General features: G+C 43.3%; 1 protein-coding gene and 1 pseudogene across 1 annotated transcript in view; one reads left to right on the forward strand and one right to left on the reverse strand.

Annotated features, from left to right (window-relative positions):
- LOC126109897 (hormone receptor 4) overlaps window positions 1-17770 on the reverse strand; it is a 617359-nt gene that overhangs the window by 348774 nt on the left and 250815 nt on the right. The gene's annotated exons all lie outside the window — the stretch shown is intronic.
- Window positions 9438-9555, forward strand: LOC126098553 (5S ribosomal RNA; annotated as a pseudogene).

Here is a 17770-nt window from a genome sequence, read left to right on the forward strand (position 1 = left end):
TGCGACACATGTGGCACCCACGTCTCGTAAAACAGCGCAGGAGACCACCGATCGGTCGTTACAGTTTGTAAGACTGCAAACGATTATGAAACTCGTGATTCGCGCCAGAATGTAGGCGGGTTACCGCTGCTCGAGTCGTCACCTGGTCAGAAGAAGACCCGGCTGGTGTTTACGTCTGTTACGCGAGGCAGCGGCCGGCGTAACCTCGGCACGGTTTTGAGTCCGCGCCAGCAACTCACGTAAACTGCTCTCAGCAGCGAGTGGCGAACGTGCCTTCTAGATGCCAAGGTAAAGCACCGTAGCCGGCGGCGAAGAAATGCTCGTCAAAAAATTGAAGTGATAAATTATCTCCTGTGACAAACAAGTTTACTCAAATATAGTTACTGCAACGGTCCGTCGCTTCATTAATCTAATGTGCCGCATGCGTCTACACTTGTATATTGTATTTATCTACCGAATCAAATATTCATACAGCCATCATATTTTAGATCCCTGCCGCTGCAAGACCGCTCCACAACACTTGGGATTTTACATTGTCTTCCGTTAGGTAAAATGTAACACTATTGACTCATATTCATATTTGCTAACCCATCCATTACTCAAATCAACTGTCACTGACAGATACAAGAGAAAACAGTTAAACAGTGAACACGAAATAAGGAGGGAGGGGTCGTATATTTACAGATAACTATGGTAACGCATCAAAGTGTATGACATAAACAACAGCCTACGTTGTTAACTATGATGAGAAGTTTCTTCTATGTACCAGCTGCACTTCCTATTTTTTAAGTAAAGCTACCTCACAGCGACGACATTATTCTCCCCATGGCGTGCCCTTTGCGGCGTGTCAAGGTTTGAAACTTCTGTGTGCTGTGCAGGCTGCAAATTAGAAATTCACCTACCTCAGAACAGCGTCTGCTCGATGTCCCTTCACTCGGCAACGTAGATACTTACAACATGATGCAAAAGCAGCGTTGATAAATAACACCATCTAATATCTACAATTACTGAGGCCGCACAACTCTAGTAATAAAATAAAGTTCTGTAGAAAAACTGTCAATAAAAAATTTATCGGGCAGTAATATAATGGATTGGCTTCTGGAAAATAATGTCCGAAATTTCCACACAAAAATGTTTGTTTGTTCTTATAACCAAAGAACGGTACTACTCAGTCCACATTTAAACTATTGGTTATTTTCGTCAAGTTCACAATTCATACACTCATTTCCACGCACTGCAGCCAGAAATCTGTCCAAATCCGACCCGAGTTAAACAACGTTTCCACAGTCATTAATTCCACCTGTAACATGAGTTATTACATTCGGTCCTTCTGGTGGATTTCAGAAAAGAAATTGCTCGTCAAAAATGCTCAGTGGTTGAATACTGAAACATGCCAAGCGGATACTACGAAGGCAAAATTTTCACACGTGAATATCATTCCAACAATACAGTTCTAAAACTTATAACCTTCACAAAACTGTCCGTAATTACATCAGCGTTAGTCACGAGACGTATCAAACGCGAGGAACTCAATATTCCTTCATTTTACAGCTTATTTTGACTCGCACTAGTAACATGACAGTCCGCATTCAAAGCTAGCGCGAGACTCCCTTCTTGTTGTCTCACTCCCATTATAACTATCAGGTAACGAGCGGAAGCGTCTCAATTCTGATTGGCTAACCATACTCGCTGCCAGTCAGAATGCTCGCTCATGATCATAATCGCGCCAAAACTAGCCTGCACCAATCCTTACATACAGACGCATGTACGTCATTCTGATATACAAATATTAAAGTAATGTTTAATAAACGAAAACGAAAAGGCAATAAATCTGGAAATGTCCTTTAGATACAGACAATACTCCAGCTGACTTTCTGGCTTCTCTGTTATAACAACAATCACACCTAGACATAGGCAGAGTGCGTAAATTCCCTATGAACATTTTCCCACGACAGGCTTGCGTAACTCTTGCAGGTTACTTGACGGTATGCAATGCAACATTAAAATTTGACGAATGTCCCACGTACACATACTCATTCAGTCACATATACTCCCATAACAATTTTAGAAACCAATCATAATTTTGTCTGATTTTTATATACGAAAACGAAAAATTCTTAAAATTTTAATATGAAAATCTCAATTATTTAATTCTGCACCCTGCGAGTTGTGTTTATGTTTTTAGATAATACCAAAGAAGAAACTATTATATTTCCTAACTGAATTTAGTTTCCTAAATGTCGGTTTTTGACTTTTTTAGTAATTTTTTTATCTCTGAAACTATGATAGTTATAAAGCTGATATTTTGATACAATCTTCTCCTGAATGTCAAAAGGTAGTGTACCGATTTTGAAAATGATTGAATAATATTTAATATCATTTATTTAGGTTCTTATAGGTGGTGAATATACGCGTTCAGTAAGAGACATTGGTTAGCTTTCCCACGGCAGGTAGTGATAGGTGCGCGTGTGTCTCCCGGTTAGGCCGGCAAAGTCAGCCCCCGAAGTTACATGCAGCTAGCTATCCTAAAACAAACTTACGCTCGGAACAAACTTGCGACGCTACACCTTCTGGACTAGCTTCAGGTACCGCACAATTCAATTCACTTTATTGTCATGAATTTTAGACATGTTTTCTTGAAACTCTAAACAGCTCGCACATATTCAGTTCTCATGCTGACAAACTGTTTTATAACACACTCTAAGATGAGAGAAAAAAAGAACACGCGCCTCGAATGGATTATCCGAATGGGACAGAAATCGATAAATCTAACGTATACGTACAGACAAACAAATGAATACAATTTCTGATAAAACTGAATGATTTATTCAAGAGAAAGATCTTCACAAATCGTGCAAATCAATAACGCACTGGTCCACCTCTGGCCCTTGTGCCAGCAGTTATTCGGCTTGGCACTGATTGTTAGCGTTGTTGGATGTCCTCCTGGGGGATATCCAACGTTGCGCGTTAGATCGTTAAAATCCCGAGCTGCTTGTAGGATCCTGCCCATAACACTCCAAACGTTTTCAACTGGGGACAGATTTGTTCACATTGCTGGGCGAAGTAGTGTTTGGTAAGCACGGAGACAAGCAATAGAAACTCTCGCCGTGTGTGTGTGCAGGCATTATCATACTGAAATTTAAGCCAAGGATGGTTTGCCATGAAGGAAAACGAAACGGGGCGTAGAATATCGTCGCCATACCGCTGTGCTGTGAGGGTGCCACCGATGACAGCCAAAGGGGTCCTGCTATGAAAAGAAATCACTCCTGATTGCTTGTCGGGCCGTATCGCGGGTGACAAGAGGTTGGTATCTCACCACTGTCTGGAGCGTTCCAAGACACGTCTTCAGTGGTCATCGGTGCCTGGAATCTAATTTAGTGGAGTAGAATTGTCTCCAGTGATGAGTCTTGCTTCGAACTGAGCCCCGATGACCAGCGAAGGCATATCTGGAGACGCTCCAGACAGCTTTGAGATACCAACCTGAATGTCACCCGCCACACTGCCCGACGTGTGGGTGTGATGGTCTACGGTGCCATTTCTTTTCATAGCAGGACCCCTTTAGTTGTCGTCTCAGGCAGCCTTACAGTACAGTGGTACATCGACGATATTCTACGCCCGGTTTTCTTGCCCTTGATGACCCTGACCCTGGGCTTACATTTCAGCTAGATAATGTTCTCCCGCACACGCTGGGAGCTTCTACTGTTGTCTTCGTCCTTGTCAAAAACTGTCTCTGCCAGGATGGTCGCCTGATGTCTCCCCCCCCCCCCCCCCCCAGTTGAAAGTTTGGAGTATTATTGTGGCAGGGTCCTGCTACCAGCTCGGGATTCTGCCGATCTAACGCGTGAATTGGACTGAATTTGGCACGGTATCCCTCAGGAGGATGTCAAATGAGTGCCAAACCGAATAAACGCTTGCATTAAGTGGCAGAAATGGATTTAGAGTATATGTGATTCAAGGAATACCAGGATGGGCTCTCAGAAACGATTATCAAAGGGCGTAGTCGGCGTCGGGAGTCGAACTCATAATCAGCTACAAACAGTGCGCGAGACCAATAATAGTTCACAGTCTGTTTCGGGTTCAGGCAACGTACACACATAACAGCGTAAGGCGCAGCACCTGAAGAAGACGACTGGGTCGATCGTCAAAATATTGAACGAAAATCTGCCGCTCATGGTGTGGTGGTTAGTCGTTGCCTATGGATAGCGGGATCCGGGATGGCAAGTCATCAATAGCGTCAAATAGAAATACTTGCACCAGACCATCATTTCAATTATTGTGCGAAAATGGAAATACAAACTTGGCTAAGCATTCGGAAGTACACCATCAATATTTCTTGTTTGTTACGTAATGCTACTTCAGTCGTTGCGGCCAATAATTACATCCGTTGCAAGTAATGCTGTACGTTAACTAAACTAATACTGCATAGACGTAAACTGCGCCCACAGGCCCTGGCGGTCTATCGGTACCGATCGACGCCGTGTCATCCTCCGGGAATGGCATCACTGAATGAGGTATGGAGGGCCGCGGGGTCAGTGCACCGCTCTTGCGTTCGTCGTCAGTTTTCGTGACCTGGACCGCTATTGCTCGGTGAAGCAGCTTCTCAGTCGGCATCAACAGGCTGAGTGCACTCCGTTCCAGTCCTCTCACTGAGAAGAAATCCTTGGCAGTGCCGGGAATCGAACCCAGGTCCCCCGCAACATAGCCGCGTTGACCACTAAGCTACTGAAGTGAACACACCGATATTACATATCAGAATACATTGATCAGATTAGCACTGGAACAAAATAATATCCAACTGGGGAACCAGAGTCGCTCGTAGTAAGCTCTAAAACATACGGTGTAAAACTGCAATAAAAAATTGAGACGTACGAAGCGTAAAAACGAAAACCGCAGCGCAGATTCTATAAGGGCACTACTTCGCGCCTGCTATAAAAGACAGAAGCAATAAAACGGAGCCGTACCTATAGGACAACACAGCACAGTTTTCTGCAGAATGTTCTAGTCACACGATGACAAACAGCGTCGTAAATTGTACCGCTGAAATTGTTTCACCCAGAGATGGTGTCCCGCAAAGGAAAGCAATCTCTAGACAGAAATGCCTGTACGGGAGATGCATCTGGCGATGGTAGGCAACTGAAAATATGCTTTCTCCACGGCGCCATGTCAGCTTAGTCATGTACTTGGAATAGGACTTGCTCATGTATCAAGGAAAAACAACGGAGAAATTTAGTTTTTGCTGCGTTTCGGTGTCATCCGCTCTCTTTGATACTACAGCCAATTGTAAGATTCTACAAAGCTGTTATTGCTCTTACTACAGATTTATCACGTTGTTACAAAAGAGCAGCGTTTAACAGCAATTTGAAACTAACAGAAAGTAAAGCAGAAGGAAGGCTGTACAAAACTAAAACGGAAAAACTTCACCGAGTGAGTGCACCAGAATAAAACACTTCCTCAGACTACTTATATTATTTTTTCTATCAGTTTATGTAAGTTAGCGTAAGAGACAGAGGGAGATCAGCTAATTCTTGAACAACGGGGGAGCAGGCTGGTAATTTGGTAGCGTACTCTACCAACTCTTCTCCCATAGCTGACCGTCATTAGTTTCATTATCACGATTCCAGCAGGTTAATCACTAACTGCTAATGTGTTTGTGGCAACAAAGCTATCGGAAATGGCAATCTGGGTTTACGTAACGTGGTCCGCCTACAGGCTGCAGGGAAGTGAACGGTGTGGCTGCATGTGTTAAACAGGTTCGACAGCCGTTAATTACGCAAACCGCCCAGTCTGTGCCGTTATCTCACGTTGCAGAAACGTGAATAGTCAGGCATGCAGACCGCACACTTTTACTCTCTGCAAGTCATTGCTATACAAGAGCAAAACGAGATATCGTCTTAGGAGACAGCAATCTCTATAGTTACAGCTGGAACTGGAAGGGCTAATCCTGAGTGAGCGATGACCAACAGTTTTACGTCAGAGGAAAGAAACCTGAATTCAGAACAAAAGATTCTCCAACTTTTAACAGCATTCGCTGCTAAAATAACTTACTACTGTAGATTGTATACTGTATACAATTTACAATACAGAGTATGTTTTACGAATACTTCATTTCTATTAACAATAAATAAATGAAAAACAAAACTTGAAACCGCCCGTCGACAAACAGGAGAGGGTTTCATGCTCAATAATTTCTACATGCTAGAAATACACAAGGAACAGTGTTCGCAGCACGTGAATAGCATCACATCTCTACCAAACCTTGTAGTGAATTTGACGTAACCTGTATGTAACACGTCACAGCCGGTTCACTCGCTACTCCCTATGGCGTGGGGTGGGAGAGGGGGGAAGGGAGGGGGAAAGTGGAGGGGAAGGAGGGATAGTATCTCCCATTTTGTATGGACTGTGCACTCATCCGTTTCTTGCCTATTGAGTAATTTATGCGTAATGCTATCTCGGTGTCTGCATTTGTACAGTATATAGCGTCAAAAATTCTTCTGTAATGTATTATTACTACTCTGGCACTCTTAATTTAACACATCTGTACGGCTTCCCTTTTGTAGATACTTCAGGCCTGTCTGTAATAAGGATACGAGAAGCTGGCTGTTCCTTCTGCGATACTGCAGAAAGACTTGGCAGGAATGAAGCGACTGTACATGATTGCTGGCAACGGTGGTCACCAGAACGTACGTGAGAATGTGCGGTCGCAAGAAGATCGGGTCCGGACGGCCACCTGACCCCACCGAGAGAGAGAGGACCTTCGTGTCCGGCGTGTGGCTCTGGCGCATCATACTGCAACTACAACAGCGGTCTGAGCAGCAGATGGCACTATAGTCACACGAGCTGTTACAAGTCAGTTACATCAAGGACAGCTACGAGCCAGACGACCTGTAGCGTGCATTCAACTGACCACAAACCATTGCCATTTGCTACGTCAGTGGTGTCAAACTAGAGTTCATTGGTGACCATAGTGAAGGTCTGTTGTATTTCCTGATCGAAGCTCATTCTGTCGCGGTGCCGATGACGCCCGTGTATTGGTTAGGAGGATGGTAGTCGAGAGCCTGCAACGAACCTGTCTGCGTGCTAGACACACTGGACCTACACCTAGAGTTATGGTCTGGGGAGCTGTTTCCTGTCAGCAGAAGCGCTCTCCTGGTTATCTCACGCACCCTCACCATAAATTTGTTCATCAATCTGGTGATTCGACTTATTGTGTTGCCATTCATGAACAGCATTCCGAAAGGATAACCTTGCCCACATACCACTGTTGTCACCCAACATGCTCTACAGAGTGTCGACATGTTGCCATGACCTCATCACCAGCTCTGTCTCCAGTCAGCAGGTATCGGACATCATCGGACGACAGTTCCAGCGTCATCCAAAAACAGCATTCATCTTTCCCGTATTGACCCACCAAGTGCAACAGGTACGGACTCCATAGCACGAACTGACATCAGGTACCAGTACAACACTATGCATGCACGTTTACACGCTTGCATTCAGTGTTCTGCCGTTTACACCGGTTATTAGTGTACCAACATTTCACATTTGCAATGGCGTATCTCGCGCTTACATTAACCTCTGATCCTGTATTGTTAATCACTTAAATATATTACCTGGACAAATCTATTCCCAAAATTTTATATTTTTTCGGTGTCGCGATTTTTTCTTTCGATAGTGTATATTTTAACCCTTCGGTTTTCGTTGGCTCGTAGTACGTATGTTATTTTGTTAATATGACTTTTTGGCTGTGCCTGAAATCCGTACAATTGTTCTTGTCTCGATTATCACGGGAGAAAAAAAATTGTTTCTTATTTTGTACTAACTGCACACTTTTCCGTTTCTGTCCCTTTTGTAGTCTGCACATAAAGCTATCTTGATTCTGAACTTAGGCTGTATACACCGTCAACAATATGCAAATTCTTTTATAACATTCTATTACTGTTGCATTTCAGTGTATTACACCTGTATGGCTTCTCCTTAGCTGCGACTTTATGTAACAGTTAGTCTACATGTCTCTTTAGTTTTTTCATAGTGGTCATATTCTTTGATATTCAATTTACACTCTGTATCGACTGTTAACCATCTGGCGTCTATAAAGTTTCCTTCATAGGTATGTTACCGATGTATACACAGATTGGCACTTGACTCCGTAGGTATGAGAGTCTTATTCACAGTGACTTGTATGCTCATTTTTGTGAGCTTTGCTTTGTTATGTTATTGTTAAGTATGAGTATAAATTACTGTTTTATCGATAAAATATTTTTCATTAGCATGTGTTATATTGTATTTCTTATTATGATCACAGCTGTGTTCTGATGATTTGTCTGAACAGTAAACGATGAACACAATTTACGACCAAGACATTACCTAAATTATACCCTGGGCCAAATCTAAATGGTCGCCTGTCTCAAACATGGAAGTATTGCTCAGTCAAGTGGTGGACAGCAAATTCGCACCTTTAAAGGACTTTTTGAAACACTGTGAAATCTCCATGACAGAATCCAATACAATGCCCGATAACCTTTCATACAGCTACTAAGTCACAAGGCCACAAACAGCGCGATAAGATCATTGTAGTTGGATGCGATTATATGTAGACTCGAATGTGATATACTAACTAACCTAAGGATATTACACGCATCCATGCCCGAGGCAGGATTCAAACCTGCACCGTAGCAGCTGCGCGGTTCCGGACTGAAGCGCCTAGAACCGCTCGGCCACAACGGCCGGCTTTCTTCACTCCAAATACGCCAAATTACATTATCCAGTGTCTATCGTCTGATTTCCTTTTTCCTAGTTTATCTTACAATAACTTTAAATATCACTAATAAACTGTTATTCATGGTCGAGTAAGTTCAAAATATTTGTGGGCTGTTCATTAATGTTATCTCCTGAACGATAGACAATTTTTACCAGGCTGTCAGTAGAAAACGACAAGCGGTCGATATGAGACTGTCTAATCAGGGGATCGATCTTTTTTCCTGCCAGTTAACGAGGAAATCGTAACGCTTGACGATGACACTTTTCTATACAATAGCTCCAAGGCTTAATTTCTTCCTTACCATCCGTCTACTGAACTGTAAATATCTCTACTACAATGTACTGGTATTTAAAGACGTCGTATATCAGCATATCTGAGACCTCGTCAAAATGCAATGAAAGAACTGTACCTTAGTAACGAACAGTACAGTCTTGCGTTTTCCGTGTAGGGACGCAGCACCACTCACCTGTAAAATAACAAGAAAAAAATTACGATTTACACTACTCGAAAAAATAAACATGAGTGTATAAAATGCAATAAAAGACTGTAAAATATTATCCTAAAGCTCTTTAATAATAGTGTGTGGCAATGGGTAGCATAATAACTACAACAACACAAAATAATAGCCTGATATTAGTACGACGTCAAGTGAAATAAAAACCGTAAATAATTTTTTAAAGGCAACGGCCTTGCCGCAGTGGTAACACCAGTTCCCGTCAGATCACCGAAGTTAGGCGCTGTCGGGCTGGGCTAGCACTTGGATGGGTGACCGTCTGGTCTGCCGAGCGCTGTTGGCAAGCGGAGTGCACTCAGCCCTTGTGGGGCAAACTGAGGAGCTACTTGACTGAGAAGTAGCGGCTCCGGTCTCGTAAACTGACATACGGCCGGGAGAGCGGTGCGCTGATCACATGTCCTCCACATCCGCATCCAGTGCCGCCTGCAGGCTGAGGTGACACGGCGGCCGGTCGGTACCGCTGTCCGGAAGGAGTTTAGTTTAATTTTTAGTTCAAATACTTCCTTAAAACATTAATTAGCGCACACAGGGCTGTACTGCGTTTCGACATAATCTTCTACAAACTCCATACAACAAGTTTTAATACAGTTATTCTTTTCTATTAAGATACTATTGGAGTCGAGTCACCTTAAGGGAATCTGATACCTGGCAGCGCTTTTGACAGCTTTCCACTACGAAGCGCAAACGGCTGCAGCCGAGAACAGTACCATCTACATAGTTAGGAAGAGGCGTTGCCATAGAGATCTTACGAAAATCGCATTGCAGACACGCGAAGTAGCTGCGCCCTGTGTACGGAAACTGTACTTACACATTTGTACATTATGCATTTTCTTTGTACGACTGTTTAATAATTTCAAAGGTGTTTTCACGAATACGTGGAAATAGAATTTTTTCGATATTTCACTACAAACAGTTCATTTTTTGTTTTCGTTTCTAATAGAAAATAGGTAAAACGAATATAGGGCAATACCAGATTTTTAAGCTAATAAGAACATAAATGAAAGATTCTAAGTGAACAAGTCAGCTATACTGCAAGACAGAAATGCAATTGTTTCTGAAATTATTTGCTGTTTAGGAAAAAAATTAAGGGTAAGGTAAACAGGCACTATAAATGCCTTGTAAATGTTCGTAGATATGTAAATGTCGATGTTTTGAAATTGTTCACTTGTCAGCAGTTTACCGTACGAAACTGATCAAGACAGTTCTTTATGGAGTTTTCTTTAGCCATGCGTAAACTATCAACATTGATAATTATTTAATTCTGTTACCACATTCTGACGTTTTTCATGACGGATTGTATCTCTTAACCTCAGTGCCACAGTTCGTTTCTGGATCAAGCATACTGACGCGCTGACGTTCCGTCTAGTGTGAACCATCCACCATTTGATGGTGACGCCACCGTACGTTCCGTTCCGTTCCGTTCCGTTAGCGTCTAATGTGAATCGACCTAAACACGTTTGGATCGTCGTTAGCACATGGAGATCGAGACGTTGACGCCCAAGCCTGCCGCACTTTTTGATGGTGGCGACCCTCTATATCCACATACCTGAGGTCATCCACTGTGTTAGAAGGTTAAAGCAGCGACGCGTTGCAGATTTTAATTGAGTCCACGTATATTCTGTCGGATTCATATCAGCAGATACTGCATCCCGTTCCATTCGGTCCTCCCCTTGCCCCCTAGGCGAACGTGTTTAAAATGTGTGCGCTGTGTGATTCGCGCGGCGAGTTAACAACCGTTCGTCTGATGCGCCGGCCAGTCTGAGTAGTTTTTAGGCAGTTTTTCTCGCTAGTTTATGCAAATGCTGAGTTGGTCCCGAATACCCGCCTCAGAAAGTCCGATATGCAAACAATCATAATACCTACGGCAACAACAAAAAATAAAGTTTGCACGGTTCGCAGTTGTCGCACATGACTTTCCTCCCTGGAGTTAACTGACGACTGTGACAACGAAGAACTTATGACTCAATTGACAGAAATGCACTAATCAACATTATAAAGGAATTCGTACTCGACAATAAAAACGACAGAAACAATTAATGTAATTTTAACAAACACAATATCAAAAGTAAAATTGATGAGGGAACTGTCAAAACCTTTTGAAATAAAATCAGGGGTAAGACAGGGATATGATTTATCACCCCTATTTTCTAACTGCGCATTAGAGAAGTTAGTGAGAGAATGGAGAAAAACCAATAATACTAAGGGTGTTCAACTAGGAAGAAACCCAAACAAAATGTCCATAGACTGTCTAACATTTGCAGATGACATGGGATTGATTATTGACTCACCAGATAGCGCCAAAGAACAGCTGGCGGAGCTACAGAAGCAAACATACAAAAATAGGACTAAAATATCATTTGAAAAAACACACTTCATGACAAGGAGGATTTCCAAGGAATGTACTAGGACCTAGAGCTAATAGTAATGTTGAATGCAAGTTAGGATCAAACAGAGAGCCCTACTTGAAAATGGAAAAGCTAACTAATATAATGAGGAAAAGAAGACTACAGTTTTATGGAGACACATACCAATGAATAATAACTCACTAACCAAGCAGATATTCAACTTACTAAACAGCTACAAATCCAAACTCACATGGTTCGCCGAAATTGAAAAAGATATGAAAAACACAGGGATTAGAATTTACGTAATAAATAACAGAACACTTTTCTGAGAAGTAGTGGAAAGGGCAGAATTTCAGGAAAGATAGTGGTCTGAAAAAGGAATAAAATGGAACCAGGAAGAAAAGGAACGACGCTCTCGAAGGGTGAAGCAAGTCTGATAGCAACGAAAGTTAAGCACAAAGAAGCAATGTAACAGCGGGATAAGCTCAACGGAGGAGAGAGTGCCGGACACGACACGGCATTGGCGAGGCGGTCCAGCCGCGGGCGGTGTTGGCAACCTTGCGCCGTCAATCTGCGGGGGTCAATCAGCGCCCGCCGGCCCCTTCACAACACTCACTCTCTGTCGCAATCCCATTTGCACTCCGCAGGGTTGCCAATTTGCGCTCGTCTCACACCCTCCTGCGATCCAGTTACACCTGACCGATCTAGGGTAGGTAGACCTGCGGTTGCCGTTCGGATCTGTTAACGGCCTTATGTACTTCCGTGTTACGAGACACGTATTGCTCTGCGTCATTCTCTTCTGACTGGAATTTATTCCTACATATCGCGTGCCACACGCTACACGCAGCACGGATGCACCTCTTATCGATCACGAACAACTGTCTAAAAAGAAAGCTTGCGTCGGTCCGTTCATCACCTCAGGAAGTCGACGATAACAGTTGGATACTCGGTATCATCATGTCCAAGAAGACTTTTTTATCGTCAATCGTTTTCTAACAGTATATACAATATCGCTCTACAGGGTTCGGCAACGAAAATTGCTGCTTTTAGTAGCGTACTGTGAATAAAGCGGTCTCATTCGAAGTGGCGGGTCTGCTGTTTTCCACCTGCCTCAGTAGCGACAACACATTGGTCGAAGGTGCAACGTACATTTTTCGTAGAGGCCTATTATTCTTACGGCCGGTCGTTTCTAGTCAGGCAGCGTGCATTTCGTGTGCACTTCAGTATTCCTCCTCGCTAGCCTATTCGTAGCTATCAGTTATTTCGTACGTGGACAGGGCAATTAGAACTAGGCAACGAAGAATGACGCGATTACCACGGCCCGTGAGATTACCGTATAACAATGAAGCAATGAGACAGTCAACATTTCGGCGATCTCCTCGGTGCGGCGCTCGGTACACAAGCTTGCAGCTGCTCTTTGACATTCTTAGCGTTGTGTGAGGCGGCGTCTTCGTGATGACCTCAGTTCCCACCTGTACCAGATGGTGGTGGTGGAAGAACTCAGCGAACGCGATTCTGTTGTTCTGCAAGATGCATGTACACAGTCAATCGTAAAGCTGCCTCACTACGGGCTCAAGTTCTTCAGTGATTTGACTCATTTTTATCTGTTTGTGCGGATGTACAAACAAAACATGCGCTCCTGGAGCGCTAACAATCCTTGAGGCGTTAGTGAGCGGTCCCTTCACTCCGAGCTGTTCGGTGTCTGTTATCGAGAGTACGGATCACTGGCCTTCACCTTCTTCAAAGTGGGTGAAATAGGTGAAAAAAATAGAAAAAGAAGAACACGAGCGTTCAGCAATTACGACTTCTCACCAATTTTTCAATATGATTGAGAACTTTAGTTCACACAGTCTCGAGAACAATGACGTTGAGGATGTGTGCTGCAAGTGGGGCCACAGTACACGCAGCGTCACCTGCTAGTTGTGTTTTGCCCCCAAAGTTTCTCGAGCGCCTGATCTACCTCAGCGGTGATCGCCCGACTTCGGCAAGCTCGCCCGATTTAGCCTCTTGCGACTCTTTTGGTGGGAATACATAAATTTCACTGTTTACACCGATGGTATAAGGAGCCTTACAGAGTTGAAGGAGACTATTCGCCACGCAATATCCCGCATAGCCATCACTATGCCCAGTGGACTGGTAACGTAGAGCGTCATTTCATGGGTACCACTTTTTTTTTTACATAAGTAATTTTAAACTTTCTTTCGCGTAGAAACAGAAGAAATGGAGTTAAAACGATGAATACAATGCTTTGCACTGACCTTTAAAATCATCAAATTATGTTGCTGGGTGACAATTACAAACGCAGAACAAAACACACTGGAAGTATGCACGTAGCATTCCAGGCATCTGCACATAACTTTATAGGCTAACAGTGTCAGCGTTTGTAATATTCCGTATTCTGATACGATAGCTCTCGCCACACCTTTGTCTCAAGAATGTCGTTCATACACCCATTTTAAGAAAGGAAAATTATTTATATATACTGACAGAAAGATGACCAGTTCTGTTCTTTGGCGAGTTAGAGAGAGAGAGAGAGAGAGAGAGAGAGAGAGAGAGAGAGAGAGAGAGAGAGTTCTAACGAAGAGTAGACAGTGGTTTTCACCTGTTCTGATAGATTCAAAGTGTGTGCTGGGCTGGAACTCGAAACGGTGATTTTTCACGCTAAGCTGCTCGGGCATGCCTCACTCTGCCACTGCCCTGTCTCTAATCGCCAAACTGAACTCAGCTCATTCAAGTACTTTCTGGACCTAGCGGCGTATTCCGAAGAGTCTGCATTCTAGTCTCGATCCGACAGTGACACACAACCGTTCAGTGGCTTCCAAGCAGTAAGTTACATACTTTGCTGGAGGCGATGGTTGCCAAGGTCATACATGGAGCCACATCCCGAGTTATATTGCCACAGGAAGAGGTATTTAGGATTCTTTTTTACTTGTGCACTGTTATACGTCCAAGACAATTCCGCGTGTGGTGTCCTTTACATCGGCACAGTTCAGAAAGATACCGCAAATACCGGTTTCTGCCCGAGTTAAAGATTATTGTGTGTAGCATTTACAAGTTAAATGCCAAGAAATGTTCAAAAAGAAAAACATGAAAAAACCTTGAAAAAGAGGTTGAAGAAACAAGGATAACAACACAACGTGACGTGACCATTACTCCTCTTGTGCCGCTCCCCGCCAGCACTCTGTTAAGTGCTTGCGCTGGCCCTTTCACATTGCATGGTCGTAGTGCGTAACACACGCTGAGCACTGGCGGAACTGTCTCTTAATGGGCGATGGTTAAATGCACTCGGCAAAGCAAGCAGAGGAGCATGTCCGCCACCCCTGCCAACCTCCCCTTCCCGACGAAGCGAATGCTCGCCTTGTCGATTGTTTTTGAGGGGGAGGGGAGACCATCCATTACGCCGGGAGCGGGACTGTTCTGCGAAACGACAGCCTCGTAACGCATCCGTGTAGAGCGTGGACATGAGCTTTTGTACGATATTACTCTTCGTGGGACTTCTAACTGCCTGCTCAATTACCACACCCTTGTGTGCTCTTAGCAGCGTGGATGTTTTTGTTGACAAACGACGATCGTGTAAGATCTTTCACGTATAACATTATCGACGAGTAAATCATCGTCATTGTACTGTGCTCGTTTCGAGACCGTCATATCTTCTGTTTTCTCATTTGGCTGATTGAACGTTGCATTCGTAAGAACACTGTAAACCGACACTAGGAACATTACCTAATAAGTTGATGAATAATTGTGTTAAGTCTGGAGGGCTTCGCGGCCGTTGTCACTGAAGTTAAAATCTTCTGGGTTGTTAGGTCGAGTCATATTTCTTCAAACAATCGACGTTCGACTCCTCTGCAGGTATGTTGCGGTGTCTACTGTAGATTGAGTGTTCAAGGTCCTGAAGAAGATCGCTGCAGAAGGCTTTAACCACCGCTTTCTGAAGAAATATGACGCGGCCTAACAACCTAGAAGATTTTAACTTGTTGAATAATGTCTATATTTCGAATGTGGAAGCAGTGCACACAAAATCTTAATTTTCGAGTTGTCGATAGAAACAACAGGAGCAAAGCGTTATCCGTCAATGTTATAGTTATTTTTCTTCATTCTATTTTTTTACGAAATGTCTTTTGGGCGTTGTATTAATATTTTTCCGCATCAATAATTTTAGTCTCACGCTCTCTTCACCTGCATGTATTATACTAATTACCTATGTATTCTCCTCTACTTTACACACATTGTTTGTATTACCAATAAGTTGTTTGCTAGCCAGTGATTATTTGTTACAGCGTAACTAGTTTTTCACCCTTTAAGAAGCCTGGACGAAGCTAGCAGAGTCAAGTGGAGGAACACTATCGAAAAACAGGATTTTAGACGCTTTAGCAGAAAAGCATAGATCCTTCTGAAGAAACTAGGAGCTAATTCACATGTACCACAGCTAAACTAAGAATAACACCAGACCAAATTGCCAACAATATGTTCAAAACGTCTAGAACACCTGTCGAAAAAGAACACTCGCGTTAAATAAAGAAAGAACTAAAAACATTAAATACAAACAGTCGTGAACAACGAGACTTGTCAAAACTGTTGTCACAGAAACGCTGCAGGCCCTACAAAGAATAAGAAACGGCAAGGCCCCTGATCTCGACAACATACACCCAGAATTCCTAACACACTGTAGCTGACGACATTTTACTTCCACATGCTCCAGTCGACAGTTTTGCCATAAGAATTCAAGAGGGCAAAGATCATTGCCATCCTCAAACCAGGAAAGCCAGGCTATAAACCAGAAAGCTATAGACCCATCGTTCTCTTAAATGTAACATATAAACTGCTTGAGCGTCTCCTTTACAACAGATTAAATCCAATCATACTGGAATGACCAAGCTGGCTTCAGACCCAGTCGAGGATCAGGACCTTGCATTAACAACGTTCATTGAGCGGGGCTATGAGCAACGCTTGAAAACTGGTGCTGTTTTCGTCGATTTGACAACAGTATGTGATACTGCCTGGAGAGAGCGTCTAACATGTAAGTTCGTAAAATTTACTAGATGTAAAACGATGACGCCTCTTCCAGAGAACATGGTGCCAAATAGAGTCTTGCAAATCTCAATAATCTCAATGTGTGTGTCTTTCAGCAAATCAAAACTCCTGAGTAATGGTCTCCCCCAAGGATTAGTGCTTGCGCCTCTGCTGTTCAATCTCTATGTAGCCGACCTATCAACTACCGCATCTAGAAAATTTATTTACGCAGATGACATCACTCTTGCATGTCAACATACTAATATGACTGCTCTTGAACAGACTCTCACCCAAGATCAGGAATTGATGGCTGAATACTTCAGGAAATGGCGACTAATCCCGAGCGCACTTAAAACGGAGACCTCATGCTTCCACCTAAATAATAGGCTGGCTGGAACACCTCTACATATACATGTATCCCTGAATGGTACTGCGCTTCCTTAAAACTTTTGAAAAAAAAAAGGATTTTCTGAGAACAACCTCACAAATAAACACAGAATAATTTTTATGAAAGTAAAATCTTACCTAATGCTTCTTACTTCCTCGGGTTCTCTTATTGCAGAGGCAGTAGAAATCAGAAAGAGAGAGAACTATTTTAATCGGGACAGCAACTGTGAACTAGGTGCCCCTCTGCACAATCTTACAGCGCCCATCTAAGAGAACGCGGGAACTGGTGTGTGGTTAGATGCTCCGAAAGCGGACAGCAGCGGACCCTGCTGCACGCGCACGGGGTAGTCATGGCGTCGAGCGCTAAAAGGGAATCTTTGCGGACGCAAAACTGGACGAGCATTCGGAATGACAAGGAGATGAGTGCTTGCCATTTCTTCGAAAATAAGTTCTGTTAGAGGACGAGCACGAGTACACGTTTCGAAATTAACTGAAGGTGAGAAAGCATAATTATGAATTACTACTGGACAATGCGCAACAGAAATTAACATAGCAGGACAACGTGATGAGGAAAAGCTATTACTTTTCGTACTTAATTATCGGCTATTCTTAAGACTCCATGCCACTGCTGAACCGTTCTCTCAAAATACTATACTTCTTATACTTAAGCATCCTGCCAGCACCATCTCTCTTCGAGGTACCAAGGCCATTTTTATTTCCCTTTTCATTTCCACTACCATTGTCTGCGGTCCA

Source organism: Schistocerca cancellata, chromosome 1, assembly GCF_023864275.1.
Source record: "Schistocerca cancellata isolate TAMUIC-IGC-003103 chromosome 1, iqSchCanc2.1, whole genome shotgun sequence".
Classification (NCBI taxonomy): domain Eukaryota; kingdom Metazoa; phylum Arthropoda; class Insecta; order Orthoptera; family Acrididae; genus Schistocerca; species Schistocerca cancellata.